The sequence below is a fragment of the Columba livia genome, chromosome 14 (assembly GCF_036013475.1).
Source record: "Columba livia isolate bColLiv1 breed racing homer chromosome 14, bColLiv1.pat.W.v2, whole genome shotgun sequence".
NCBI classification, from domain to species: Eukaryota; Metazoa; Chordata; class Aves; order Columbiformes; family Columbidae; genus Columba; species Columba livia.
The window spans coordinates 6,662,324-6,675,739 of NC_088615.1; the positions used below are offsets into that span (position 1 = coordinate 6,662,324).

At 41.7% G+C, this 13,416-nt stretch overlaps 1 long non-coding RNA gene across 3 annotated transcripts in view; it reads right to left on the reverse strand.

Annotated features, from left to right (window-relative positions):
* Positions 1 to 13,416, reverse strand: part of LOC110359598 (uncharacterized) — a 167,621-nt gene that overhangs the window by 76,681 nt on the left and 77,524 nt on the right. The window lies entirely within an intron of this gene.

Sequence of the window (13,416 nt, forward strand, 5' to 3'; positions counted from 1 at the left end):
AGTAGAGGCTGCTGCAAGTGAAGAACGATGTGTATTAACACTGCAAGTATTAGATGTCACCACCAAAATGCCAGGGGGAATAGCGGGCTGCAATCAAAGTGCCTCAGCCCAGCCCTGGGTGGAAGGACCAGCCCTGCAACAACAGTGGGGTGCTGCAGACCTCTGCTCAATGACTTGGCAGAGTAGTGTGGGAAGAAAAATACCTGTGCAGTGTTTCCCAGATGTCTACCTGCCTCTAACTGACAGTGCCAGTCTCTGAGCGCCTTGAGCCAAACGGCGCTTGTCTTGCTCCTTCTGCTGCTTTGCTGTGTCTCACCCAGATGACGCAGAACGCGCCAGTCAAGAGTAGAGAAGCATCATGGTTGCCTAGGCAATGCCTTTGCCATGAACAATAAATAAAATAAAAGACAAGGCATTTGAGTTAGCAGTACCCAGGGGTCTGTATTGCACTTGCCACTGCAATACCTCCTTACTGAAAAGCCTGCTCCTCCCTCGACACGTACGTGTACACACACACACAAGTGCTGGTGCATTCCTTCTGCCTTTCACTGCGGGAAACTGCTTCCTCCAGCTCACTCACCATGTAAAAGAGCAAGAGAGAGTGTAGAAAACACGTCCAAAACCATATTCAATGGAGCCCACTCTTTCCTGCATCTTCACAAATGACTGACAAATCGTGGGAGGAAACCAAGACCCTAAGACACTGGGTTCAAGCCTGCAGGGAAATGTCTGATTTAAACATAAAGGGAAATAGTGTCATATACACATATCAAAACAAAAACCAAGCTACCAGCCCACCACCCTGTTCAAATTGAGTTTCTATCAAAGGAAGACACCGCAGACCAGCGCTCGCTGCGGGCAGGCAGCCACCGCCTGGCCAAGCGTGATGGCGTTGCTCATTTTTCACTCTGACACCACTGCAGACTCCACAAGGCTCCTTGACTTGCAAGGTGATCAGAATATTGAGTACAATACTGCAGTAGCGAGCCTGGCACCCAGCACAGCAGCAGAGCGACTATCTCCCTCCCCGCCCCGCCCCCTTTCTCACTCGCATGCAAGGAAAAAAGGAAAAAGAAGGAAGAACAAACCCCCCCCCCCATCACAATGAGATTCCAGGCAACCAACGCCCCCTCATACATCTTCGGAGAAAAGACCTTGGCTCCATTGTTTCCAATCCTTCAACTCATTTCACAAGCACCACAATGTGTCTCTCGGTCCTGGTCCCCATGCACATACACCCTTTTAAATATGCATGCTTTTGCTACAGAAATGTAACCCCGGCAGTACATTGTAATGATGGTCTTGCTGCAGGGACACTGCAGTCCTCCTCTGCCCATTACTTATGCAAATAAAATCCCTGGAGAGAGCAGTAAGTCATCGTCTACCCCACATGATAGAGTTCATGGCTTGGACCAGCTGCTAGGGTCAGATCCTGCAGTGGGATCCAGCCTTATCCTCCTCACTCCATTCATCCTCAAACCCTTGACCCTCAGTACCCATTCATGATGTGGAAACAACACTGTCTTGATTGACAACCTAAAATCCCACCTTAAATCTGAAGCCACTCCTAACTCATGCCTAAAGAAACCCATGAATGCTGAGTTTTAGTCAGAGAACTATTGCCAGACTTGGATCTCAAAGGGCATGGATTAATTAATTGCGACAAAACATACCTGAAAGGCACAACATCTATGATCCTGTTGCTTGCCCTACTCCTTCTATTGATCTTTTCTCCCAGCTGCCACCCCTCCCCACTCTGCCCTTGGATCTCTTGGACCATTACTTCTTCCCCATCTCCTATCTGGAATATGCTTAAGCCACAAGCTTCATGCCTGCCTGTATCCTTCCTGCAATGATGAGTCATCAAAAACACCTTCATAAAACTTCACTCACATCTGTAAACTTCTTTACCTCATCCAGTTGGGCAGGTTGCATGAGGGATAAATTACCTTTCTTATTTCTGAGATTTTTTTTTTTTTTTAAGAAGTCGCGTCCTATATTCAGGATGGGAAAGTGAGAGAAATTCAGTTCTACAAGGGTTAAAGGTCCAACGCACTATTTTCATTGTATTTTTGAGATGCACAAGCATCCTGCATGGTCACATATCTTCATGATACTTAAGCAAAGTCCCCATTCATCTCAGTTCTTTCTATTTATTTATTTTAACTAAATAAGATGTCTCTGAAAAGCATTTCAATTTACATAAATATTGTGGAGAAGAAAATTTCACACCGCTACCTGACTAATTAGTCGCACACTGGCAAAACCAGCAATAAAAGTACAGCAGAGGTGCAATTCTCTCCCCCTCCCATTTGTATTACTTCTTCTGGATTACTTTTTATTGATCAGCTGAATGACACAGCAGAAATTTCCATTTCAAATGAAGAAAATTCATTTACTGATTCAGTTTTAGAAAAATGTTTGTAATAGGTTTCAATGTCAAAATGGCATCATTTCATTGATCAGTTCTGACTCAAGAATATGAAACTGATGCATTCTGTTGTTATTTTTTTCAGCGGCAAATAAGTGCTATAATCATTAAGACTGGAAAACAGATCGTTGTAATACATATCTGATAGCAGATATTCTGAACTCATAAATGTCTCTCTGGTGTGAGCTGGGGATTGACAACATAATCAGCTCTCTTGCCACTCTGCCCTTCTTTGGCAAAAAGCGCATTCATGTGCACTACAGGTCTCCTCCTTCTCACCTTTGGAGCTGCTCTGGAGAGCTCATTGCTGCCAGTGGTGAATCGAAATGTGTTATCATTAGGCTCAATGTGTTATTGAGTTAATTAAATGTCACACTTTTGATAACATTAATTAGAAACATTTCAGACTCATCTGAACACAAACCCTTTACAAAACCTGAAAAAAATCAGTGCTGTTGTTTTCATCTGGGTAGATTTTATTGCTGGAAACACTTCATCCATCCATTCATTCATTTTATACATCCTCAGTTTTTTGTTCTGTACCAGACTGTAGGAAACACTTGTGACACTCATCTGTGTCCAATGTTTGAGAGCTCAGGTTCCCAAGGCAAGGTTGGACCCGTACTTCCAGGACATGTCTTTCAGCATGTTGCACTCTGCAAGTCAGTGACAGCAACTTCAGGCTGTTGTACAGGGCCTGACACCCTCACGAAGTCATCATGGAGGTTAATATTGTCCAAGTTTGCATAGTTCAATTACCTATTCCTGTTCCTACTTAGCATGAATTTCCACACCTTTAATTTGCAATGAGGGAAGGTCCTAAAGCAAATCAAATCTAAGCTCAAAAAATCCACACCTTATTAATAATTTTCCAAGCCAGGTACTACACTACACATAAATTCCTATATGTACTGCAGACAATTTCTTAGACAATTTGCATTTCTCTTTAGCCCAATAATCTCTTATTTCACCTTCCCCATGGCAGGTCAGTGCTCACCAACACAGCCATCATCCCTATTTCACAAGCAATCTCAATAATTTTCTTCTGAGGAATAAAGGCCCAAACCTTATTTGCCAGGTTTCACTTCAGGATATCTCATGCTCTCTTGAAACCCCGACATGGCTGTTCTTCTATTACATATTGGAATGATAATTCACGCCTTATCAGAAGTCTGTTTAACCATTTGTTGCTGTAGAAGGGACATGAAGTACCAAACAAACAATATCCTCTACAATACAGGACAGGTGAGCACTCTGGATGTGAACCATTGGTCATTTATTTACTATTATAGTAGTTGCTGGGCTGCTGCTCTACATATTCATTTATGTGAGGGTTTACTTGTTTTCTGAAAGCTGTCTGGCCAAAGAATAGACACAAATCACACCTGATTGAGTTCTCCACACTATGAAAGAGAAATAATGATAGTAAAATAAGACAGAAACAACCTTCATCTCCATTTCCCTGCCAGCTGGCTGAATCCTGAACTGCAATGCACACTCACAGTGGACTTTTTCATGAAATCCCATCGTCTTTTGTTTCTTCATCACCGTGACACTGTTAGTTTGCTGTGGTCCTTTTGTGCACTGCTTTGTTTTGTCTCAAAGCACTGTGTCATATATCTGACACATGAGGTGTCCCACAGCATCTTTCACCAGATTTGACCTTGGCCTTAAAGAAATGAGGGGGGTGTAAGTGTTCCTGAAAACTGTGACTGAAGAGAAAAAGAGAAGAAAATAGGGGTTTGTAAGAACTTATATGAGGCAACCATGTAAAACACACCATTGGCTATTAAAATGATAAACTAGAATAGTTTCCAGAGATAAAGACTGTGACAAAATCCTGTTATTAAGTGCTGTAGCATTGTTCTTGGCAGTAGCATACACTGAAAACAATGCAGCTGTGATAAGATGAGGAGCATAAGTAAATTTTCACCGAACTTGCTGCAGACAGGAATAAGACAGCAATACAGACAGTAATATCACAATTTGGGCCGATTTTCTACAACATTTAAATAGACTTTGGATAACATCATGAAATTGCGATAAAAGGTAGGAAAAAAGGTGTTTCATTGTGTGAATGGTAAAAAAAAAATCAAAACTTTTGCATTAAAATTTAACAATAATATGACTGGATGTCTTGTCTCACCTCATGCACCCCAACCCTCTCACCACCCCTGAGGACCACAGCATCAGTAACCTTCCAGATTTCCATGAAAATGGTCAGGGTTTATTTGGTTCAGAGCAGATTGGGCAGGAAGGGCAGGGAGGCAGGAATAGCAGCATGTGAAGCACATGTTTTACCTGACTAATGTGGCCTGGTTTTGTTCAAAATTACATTTGCTGGAAAGTTCACAAACCTTTCAACAAGCCTTGCAGAAATGACCTGACAAGCCTGCCCTTAGGTTAGACTTCCACTGCAGAAACTGTCATTGCCCTCACTGCTGTTGTTTATTAGAAGATTAGCTAGTGTTTAACACTGACAGTGTTTAACTTAAGCTGGTATTGAATTGGCAGTTAAACTAGCTGTTTAACAAAGAGAAGATAATCATCAGAATCAGGAAAAGAAAAAAGTTAACCTCTGAGGTCACACAGATGGTCCCCTCGGAGCCACTCAATTGAAGATACTGGGCCAAACTTCAACAGCCTTATTCAATCTAGGAAGCCACAAATGTAAGCAGTACTGGGTGGTACCTGAAAGCTTGGAAACAGAAGGCATGTGTTTGAAATAAGAGGCTGATATGCTTGAGAAGTCTCATTTTGACATTGTCCTCCCATGAATGTTGTGCTATGTCTCTTTTTTTTTTTTCAGTTATTCACTGGCTCTCTCAAACAAATGATAAGGAAGACAAATATCCAGACTGATATCTAGAGCTAGTGAAAAGGTTCAGAACAGCAGTAATAGAAATGAATGTTTTCACATCTTTCAGAGCAGACAGCAAGTAAATCTAAGCAAGCTATCCCCATTACCGTCACCCTGTCAAGGCCAGACTTTCCACTGGTCAAGCTGGAATCACGTCATTTGCACTGACAAATAGAGAGCTTTCCCAATACATTTCTCTGAAATCACCAGCATGATTCACAATAACGTCACTATCCGGCCTCAGAAGATCAGTCGGAATGGCCTAGCCTATCCTTAATGCCTTCTGTGGCCTCTGAAAATAAATACGTATGGGAAAATAGTCTCTTAAGAACACTTCCCAGCTATAGAAACAGCCACAATCTACTCTGACCTTCACTGAAAACTTTATCTCAGGGAAGGAAAATGATATCTTTTAATTTTTTCTAATGTTCTGGTTTATTGTTTTTGCTCCTTCTCGTGCAATATAATTAAAATTATGCCCTCAGAGTTGGAGGATACTTACAATAAACAGCTTCTGTGGAAGCTTAACAACTCAACTATGGTGCTTAATCAACTGGAGAAGATGTTTATTGCTGCATATGCTCTGCTGCTGTGAAAACTAGCCCTTAAACACTCAGTTTCTAAACAAGAGAAAATAAAAATCCAATAAGAACAAGTTAAGGTCCTTGACACACTATAGGGAAGTGAAGGCAAGAAAGAAGGATTGTGTCTTGCACAATAGGAATAGACTTAGGTCAGTTAATGCATTATAGAATGAATTACTCATGATAGATGAACCACAGGACACATAAAATGCTGATTTTCTTCCAGTAAGTGTCCATGTATAGAGATCTTTGAAGCTGCAAAATTTCACTCTCTTTCAACTCTCCCAGTGCTTACTGCTTCAGAGCTTGGATAAAACCTATGGGCTGAAACATAGCTCATATACTTCTTTATAGAAGGTCCGAATAGAGCTATTTCAGTGTTGAAGAATGTATTTTACATAAACACAAAGGGTAGAAAAGTAGATGTTAGCAGCAGTGAAAAATAATTGGGAAATATGTTGAGGGCCAAATGTTCAAGATGCAACAAGTACAAGATGAGCCTGTCACTGTCATGATCCTTATGCTTAGCAACCAAAACCAAAGACATGGGAAGAGTCAATGCATAGTTTTACCTCAGCAACTGTAAAGAATCATATGGCTCCAAACATTTTGAGGTCCTTCATATCATGTACAAATAATCAAATGTAAATTCCTGAGCTTCTTGGATTAGACAGGATTATACAGCCAAAGCTCATCAGTGCTGTTGTGACATTCGAGCTGGAGATCGCACTCAATTTCATTCAGTGGGATTGAACTGGGAAAAATCACGTGCTGCAGGAAAGGTGGAAATTAAGGGTACCTGGAGGACAGAACTGGAGACCTGCAACCCATTGACATGTGTTGTGTGTCCCTCTCATAGGGGACCTGCTGTAACATGTCTATATTAGGAACACACAGACCCTTATATTGGGGTTTTGTTGTTGTTGTTGTTTTTCCAGACGAGTTAAGAATTTTGAAAGAACATGCTGGAGGCCAAAATCCAGCAACGATATAAGTGAAAATTATCTGTATAACATGAAGAACAACAGCCTTAGCAAACTGTCTGCAGTTTCTGTTACTAACCACCTATAACACAGAAAAAAAAAAAAGATTTTCTTGAATTTCTTTCTTTTGTTTGTTTGTTTAAATGAATTCAATTAACTGATCTTTGTGTGCTGTTATATTTAAGGGTACTCTAAGTCAAGAAACTTAGAGGTGAGCATATTTTTAGGAGAGATCCCTTTCAGACAGCAAGGAAAGCAAGCTTCCAGACAGCGCTTTCTGAGCTTGTCAGCAGAAACATTTGCACGGAAAATTTTATTTCAAGAGCTGCATGCGTTCAATCACAGAACAGAGGCAATGCCGTGTGAGCTCAGCACCCGGGAGTACAGCCTAATATTTTCAGTACTAAGTATACAGTAAGGCAGGCTCTGGGACAGAAGTAGTAAACAGTTTGCAAACTACATCAAGCACAAATAATCATGAAGGCAATGTGGCTGTTCATGGATAAATCTTGACTGAAAGCTTTCACCTACAGGAAGACAGAGACCTAGACTCTTGCAAAATATTAGCCAGAAAGTCTCACTGAAATCACAGAAACTATTTCTTTGTCTCTGATAATTCTTATTCCACCAAGGTAAGTTCTCTGCTGCAATATTATTTAAACTGGAGGTGCTGAAGCCTGTAAGGAACAGAGTTCTCTGACTCCTCATCCATCAGGTCACATAACCATATGCTTATCTTTAACCATTCTGAGTGATCTGGGGGTACTATGAACTTGAGGGTACTTTACTGCATCATGACCAAACTGCCAGCACCTTGCAGGACCCTCAAAACTGAGCCTCTGCTGCATTTCGGTTTGAGTCCCATTCTGATCCTCATAAATGGAGCTGGGAATACACCAGCAGCTCTGATACTGGCTTTGTGTTGGCTTATTCAGACAGCAAACTTCCCTGACGATTCTGAAGTGCTGCCTTCTCAAAGAAAACCACTATCACCACATTATTGTACTGTAATCTCCTGGAATGACAACCATGAGTAAAAATCCAATTCAAGGATTTTCACTGGGAGATGAAAGGGTTTCCTCAAACTCATTCCATGTTCCTTCACCTCCAGGCAGGCACTGAATAAGTCTGAATGGGATTTTGCATGGAATGAAAGGAGAAAAAGATGTAAAGCCCTGGTGGTTCTCTCTGACGATGGCTCACACAGGGAAATGAAGGACTTGAAATACGGGAAAGAGAGGGAAATTGTAAGAGAAAAAACCTTTATGATCCTAATAACAAAAATTCATAATCCATTCAGTCTCTTGTTCTGGCTTAGAAAGACATTTCCCCTGAGGGACAACAATCAGATAGGGTGAAAAAAATGCAGAAACAGAAAGAAAGGGGAAAAATTATTGCAGATGACTAAAGAAAACAAAATCTCTTTTTGGCATGCAGTTTACAGCAGAACCAGCTTTGCAAGCTCATTATTAATTCTCATAGTATCAGAAAGCATTTTGAAAACTTTTTTCACTGAACAGCAGACCCTCATCTGCCAAATCCACTGCAAATCCCTACAGGGACTCTGCAGGACTTCCCCGGCTGCTGAGCATTGGCATTCGCTCACTAAGCCTCGATGGGGTATTTAGTATCGGTTTACATCTCTCTAGCAAACTAATGACAAAGCTTTCTAGCAAACATGGGGGCAAATCTGGCCAGCTTCCTATCTCTGACGAAATCTTTTCTTTAGGCAAGTAGATGGCAGTTTTGTATCTACTGGAGTTTTTGGCCAAAGGTTTGGAAACTTGCAAGTGTGTTAACCGAAGAAAGGTCCTGCATGTCTGCGAGGTTTGTAAGTAACACAGACTTTGTGCACAACTGCTCTGTTTAAATTTTTTCTTTCCATTGTCCCTTTCAAACTGCTTTACATCTATTCACAGAATCACAGAATGTCAGGGATTGGAAGGGACCTCAAAAGCTCATCCAGTGCAATCCCCCCGCTGGAGCAGAAACACCCAGATGAGGTTACACGGGAAGGTGTCCAGGCGGGTTGGAATGTCTGCAGAGAAGGAGACTCCACAACCTCCCTGGGCAGCCTGGGCCAGTGTTCTGTCACCCTCATTGAGAAGAAGTTTCCTCAATGTTGCCCTAAACAGGTGCCTTCTTGAGTCTGTTTGTATAATAACAACCGATTTCTCTGAAGATATTGCTGCCTGAAAGCCTGTCACTCCACTTTGAGGATCCTGCACCATTAGATTTACAGTGAAGACAGACAACCTAATGTACCCAGCTGCTGGCAGGAACACTGCAAATCAGCATGTGTCATTTGGATGTACTTGAAAGTGAGAGCTATCTGAAAAGCTAAATTCACTGACCAGTAGCCACATCCAACTGAAGTGCATTTATGTTATTTCTAGCTATGAGTGAACTTCTGTTTATACTCACGGCCATGGGAAACTGAAAAGGCCAAGGACAGAAATGACCTCAGAAAGACACGCTTGGATCTTTTTGTCAATATTGGCTTTTCCATGTTGGCTTTTGCTCAGGTGCGGTGGATGGCCAGGTTTGGGAACAGACACACAAAATGGAATTAATTATTTTATTTTTTTTTTTCAAATGAAAGCCTGGCCCCGTTGCAGTTGCTAGGAATTCTGTAATTGAATTAATTGGAACCAGGATTTTGCCTTTTGGTTTCAGACATGAGCCAGATATGTCAGAATGTCTTTCTTCTTCTCTTGGGTATTATGTAAACATGGACAAGCCACTAAAACATTAAATGCTTGGTTCAAACAGAGAGACTCATATCTGAGTGCTCCTGTAACCCTCCTGAGCCAAAGCCATCTGATACAAATGTGCAGAATTTGACTCAAAACTGTATAACCTTAATGTAAATTGCTTTGAAAGAGGAAATTCTCCAACAAAGATATTAATTTGTTGTTGAAAATGGCAGAGCAACTTTGGGCACAAGTTCTGATTGCTTATTAAATTTTAATTAAATTATGCTACTTAAAACTCTGCCTTAAGGGTGGTGGTAGGGCTGCAGCCCCTTTGCAGTGACTCCCACCAGCTTCCCTGCCCAGGGCAGACTCCTCATGGCATGTGGAGATTATCCAGCAGTGGCAAACGACCGCCTTCAGCAACCTCTTGCTCTGATCAGTAAGTATGCAACCGCAATACTACGAAGATGAAGACATTCTAAATTTGTGATTGCAGCTGAAATAGGAATATTATGGGCTGTTATGCCTTGTTAGTTTTCTCAGGGTGCTGCAGGAAAGATAGAAGTAAGGTCAGATTTGTCAAAGGACTCTGTCTCCCAGAAAATGAGACCACAACATCCTTTATGCTCGCTGCAACTGCAGTGTGCAATCAAAGACTTAATTCCTGGATCGTCAGCTCTAATAGTCCAGCTGCTCTGTATGGTAGCAACTGACATCATCTCCCATTGATGAGCCACTTTGGTGGCTTAACTTCAGCAAACACCATGTGAATTGGCAAAACATTGACAGCCAGAATAATATCAGACTTATGCTAAGCCCTAAAAGGCACCATCATCTCACTTAATATAATTATCCAATTTCAGCTCATCCCTTTCTTCCCAACTTGCCAGCCAAATAGAGCCCCCATATCTCCATCAAGAAGGATTGTGTTGGAGAAAGAACATGCCCATGGCATTGTTTTTCTCCCTCCCACAAGGCACTTAGTCAGATCCTCTGGTCCAACTAAATTTAACAAATGCTTCAAGGCACAACTAGTGCCAGTAGAAGAGGCCGAGGCCCATTAGCTATAAATGTTCTTAGGAATTCACACTCCTGCCTACTCACTAATTGCACAGCTGGATCCAACCCAGAGATGTTTCTACCACAACTCAGAGAGCTGGTAAAGCAGGTGCCAGATGTTTTTCCAACTAGATTTTGGGTGCATGATCCATAGCTTCAAAAGATACAGTGGTAGAAGAAAAGTCTGCCTGGTTTTAGTACCAGCAGTTGCTGGTTATATGAGGGAAATGAACATGATGGAGAATAAGGAGAGATGGACTGGGCTGGTTGGAACCAGGCTGTTGGAACTAGGAGTACCCATGGCTGGACAAGTTCCTGTCCCAGCTTCCTTTCCTGACAACAGTATAATCTACCTAATACATTCCACATAACCCAGTCCAGAGCTCACTCTCCTTCATATGGACTCACCTTCAGCCCTCAGTTTGCTGGTCCCTTGCTTGTGTTTACAGGCACTTATATCATCAGGGACCTGGTCCGTGTAAGTCTGGCAACGTGAGTTTCAGATAGCTGTCTATATGAACCACTAACACCCACCAAACATATACTGAGGCTTTATAAAGGTAACATCATACAGAGGAGACCAAGATATGACCTAAACAGTTTTCCCTTAGCAAAGTCTCTTAAAATTGAGGATTTTTTTCCCCAGAATGACATCTTCAGTAGTGTTAGAAAAAGAAAAATCAAAGAAACTATTCAATGAACTATAATGAAGAGCAGCTTAGTGCAATCACAGTAAATTGCACAAACTGCATCTATTCCTTCTCAGAAAGAGTACTTACAGATGAAAATATACATGGAGATATGTATTTTTATACATGGAGCAAAACACAGTTCTACATGGAGCAAAACACAGTTCTACATGGAGCACCACAAAAATCAAACCAATCATGGAAACCCTAACTGAGGATGTAACATCTCTACCCAACTGTAAGCCCATGGGCCATATTTAGCTGCCAGAATGGTTTTACATGCTCTGTTGCCTTTGCAGAGGAGGAAGGAGGGAACCATGTTGCTAGAGCAGCACAGACTGCTGCTCTTGGGAGACCTGCCCTCCTAGAGACTGTGTGGCAGCAGATGGAGAGTCAAAATGAACAGCAAATCTGTATAACATTGTGCTCACAAGGGGCTTAAACAGACTTGCCCACAAGAGTGTAAAAGCTGGGCCAAGTAGAGCACACAACGTGTCCACTATGTATGAGGGTGGGCTTCTCATGGCAGACAATTTAGAGCGGTGTTGCTTCAGTAAAGAGGGACAAACTAGTGCTAAAAGATATTTTTAAAACCAGAAAGATCATAAAATCTGCCGCAGGGGAAGGCTGCAACAGACATACAAGAAAAGGAATTTGTACAGGCTCAGGGTACACTTTGTCTGCTTTAGACCTTTCTGAAAAGGAGAACAAGACATTAATCTAATTTACTCAGCCAGTTATATGAGGTTTATGTCTCCTTCATATCACCAGTCTGGCATAAAGCAACTAGAAGTGCACAGGTAAATCAATCCCATAATTTCCATTTTAGCTTTAACAAGTTATTTTACTGTTTCTAGGTGCTAAGCATGTGTATCTGATGACTGCAATACACATTATGCAGCAATACATCCTGAGTAGATATATGAATATTAAAGATTGCACTGTTCTGACAGCTTATTCTAGAATTTGCCTTATGCTGGCTGAGATTTTCAGTTCTTCTTAAATGTAACTTGCATATCACTGTGTTCTCTCTCTCTCCTTTTGACAGGGTGCCCTTGTAGATGGTAATTTCCTGAGTAGGGAAGAAGAGACTCACAATTCATCTTGGATTGGGTATCCTACGACAAGACACTTTTGCAGAACATAAATATGTATCACTAGATATAAAGCTGAGGCTCCATTCTTACAATATGTCGTGATAAATATGGAGGAATATTACATGATGTCATTGTGGCTACAGTAACATGAAACTGGTACAAAAGAGGCCAAAATCAGGCAGATCCAGGAGTCCCGTACAAAGAGTTGCTATTAAGACAGAGCAAAAGCAAGACAGTGATAAGAGAGAATCTGCCCTAGTGTTCTCTAAGAGATATTATAATACTCAGGGTAGGGATAATAACCAGAGCAAATAACTTAAGGAAATGAACTATAAGGTAACATTAACTTTGTCTGCACACAGGTACACTAGGAGTCCTCAAACAGTGGACTCTTCCTTGATTCCAGACTGCAAGGAAATTCCACTTGGACCTCATCTCTGGCATTTGCTGTCTCCCAAATTCATGTCAGAGAGCATCTATTTCTTATTATTCTGCCATTCTCCTGGGGAGTCACCACACCCCCCCCACCCCACCATGATACCTCATGCACAGCACAGCTTGCAAACCACAACTATCTTCTCTTCACAGATTTTCAAGCAACATGCTAGCCTTTGATTCAAGTTAGAGTTGCTCCCAGTTTACCCGGCAGCATGATGTATATGGGGGAAAAAAATGTGGTTAGCATCACATAGGGCATAGCTGTACGTGATAAGGTAAAGTTCTGCTCTTACTCTACCACCAAGTCTGGGCACAGATTGACACCTTTAGTAAATTAATGAACTAGGAGAGCTGAGAAAAGGGACAGAGGAGTGCTTAATCTCAGCCAACTCGTACCTCATCTGTCACGTGCAGCACTCCCTGGGGCTTTCATAGAAAAACTGTCCTGAGTTGGGAGGATCCCAGCCAGAGTCACCCTCTCCAGCATTTCCTGCAACCACTTTGGCAGCAGATCTGGCCTCCAAATTACAGTTAAATCCTGTATAATTTGGAATGAGACGAGAGACAGGAAAACAGACA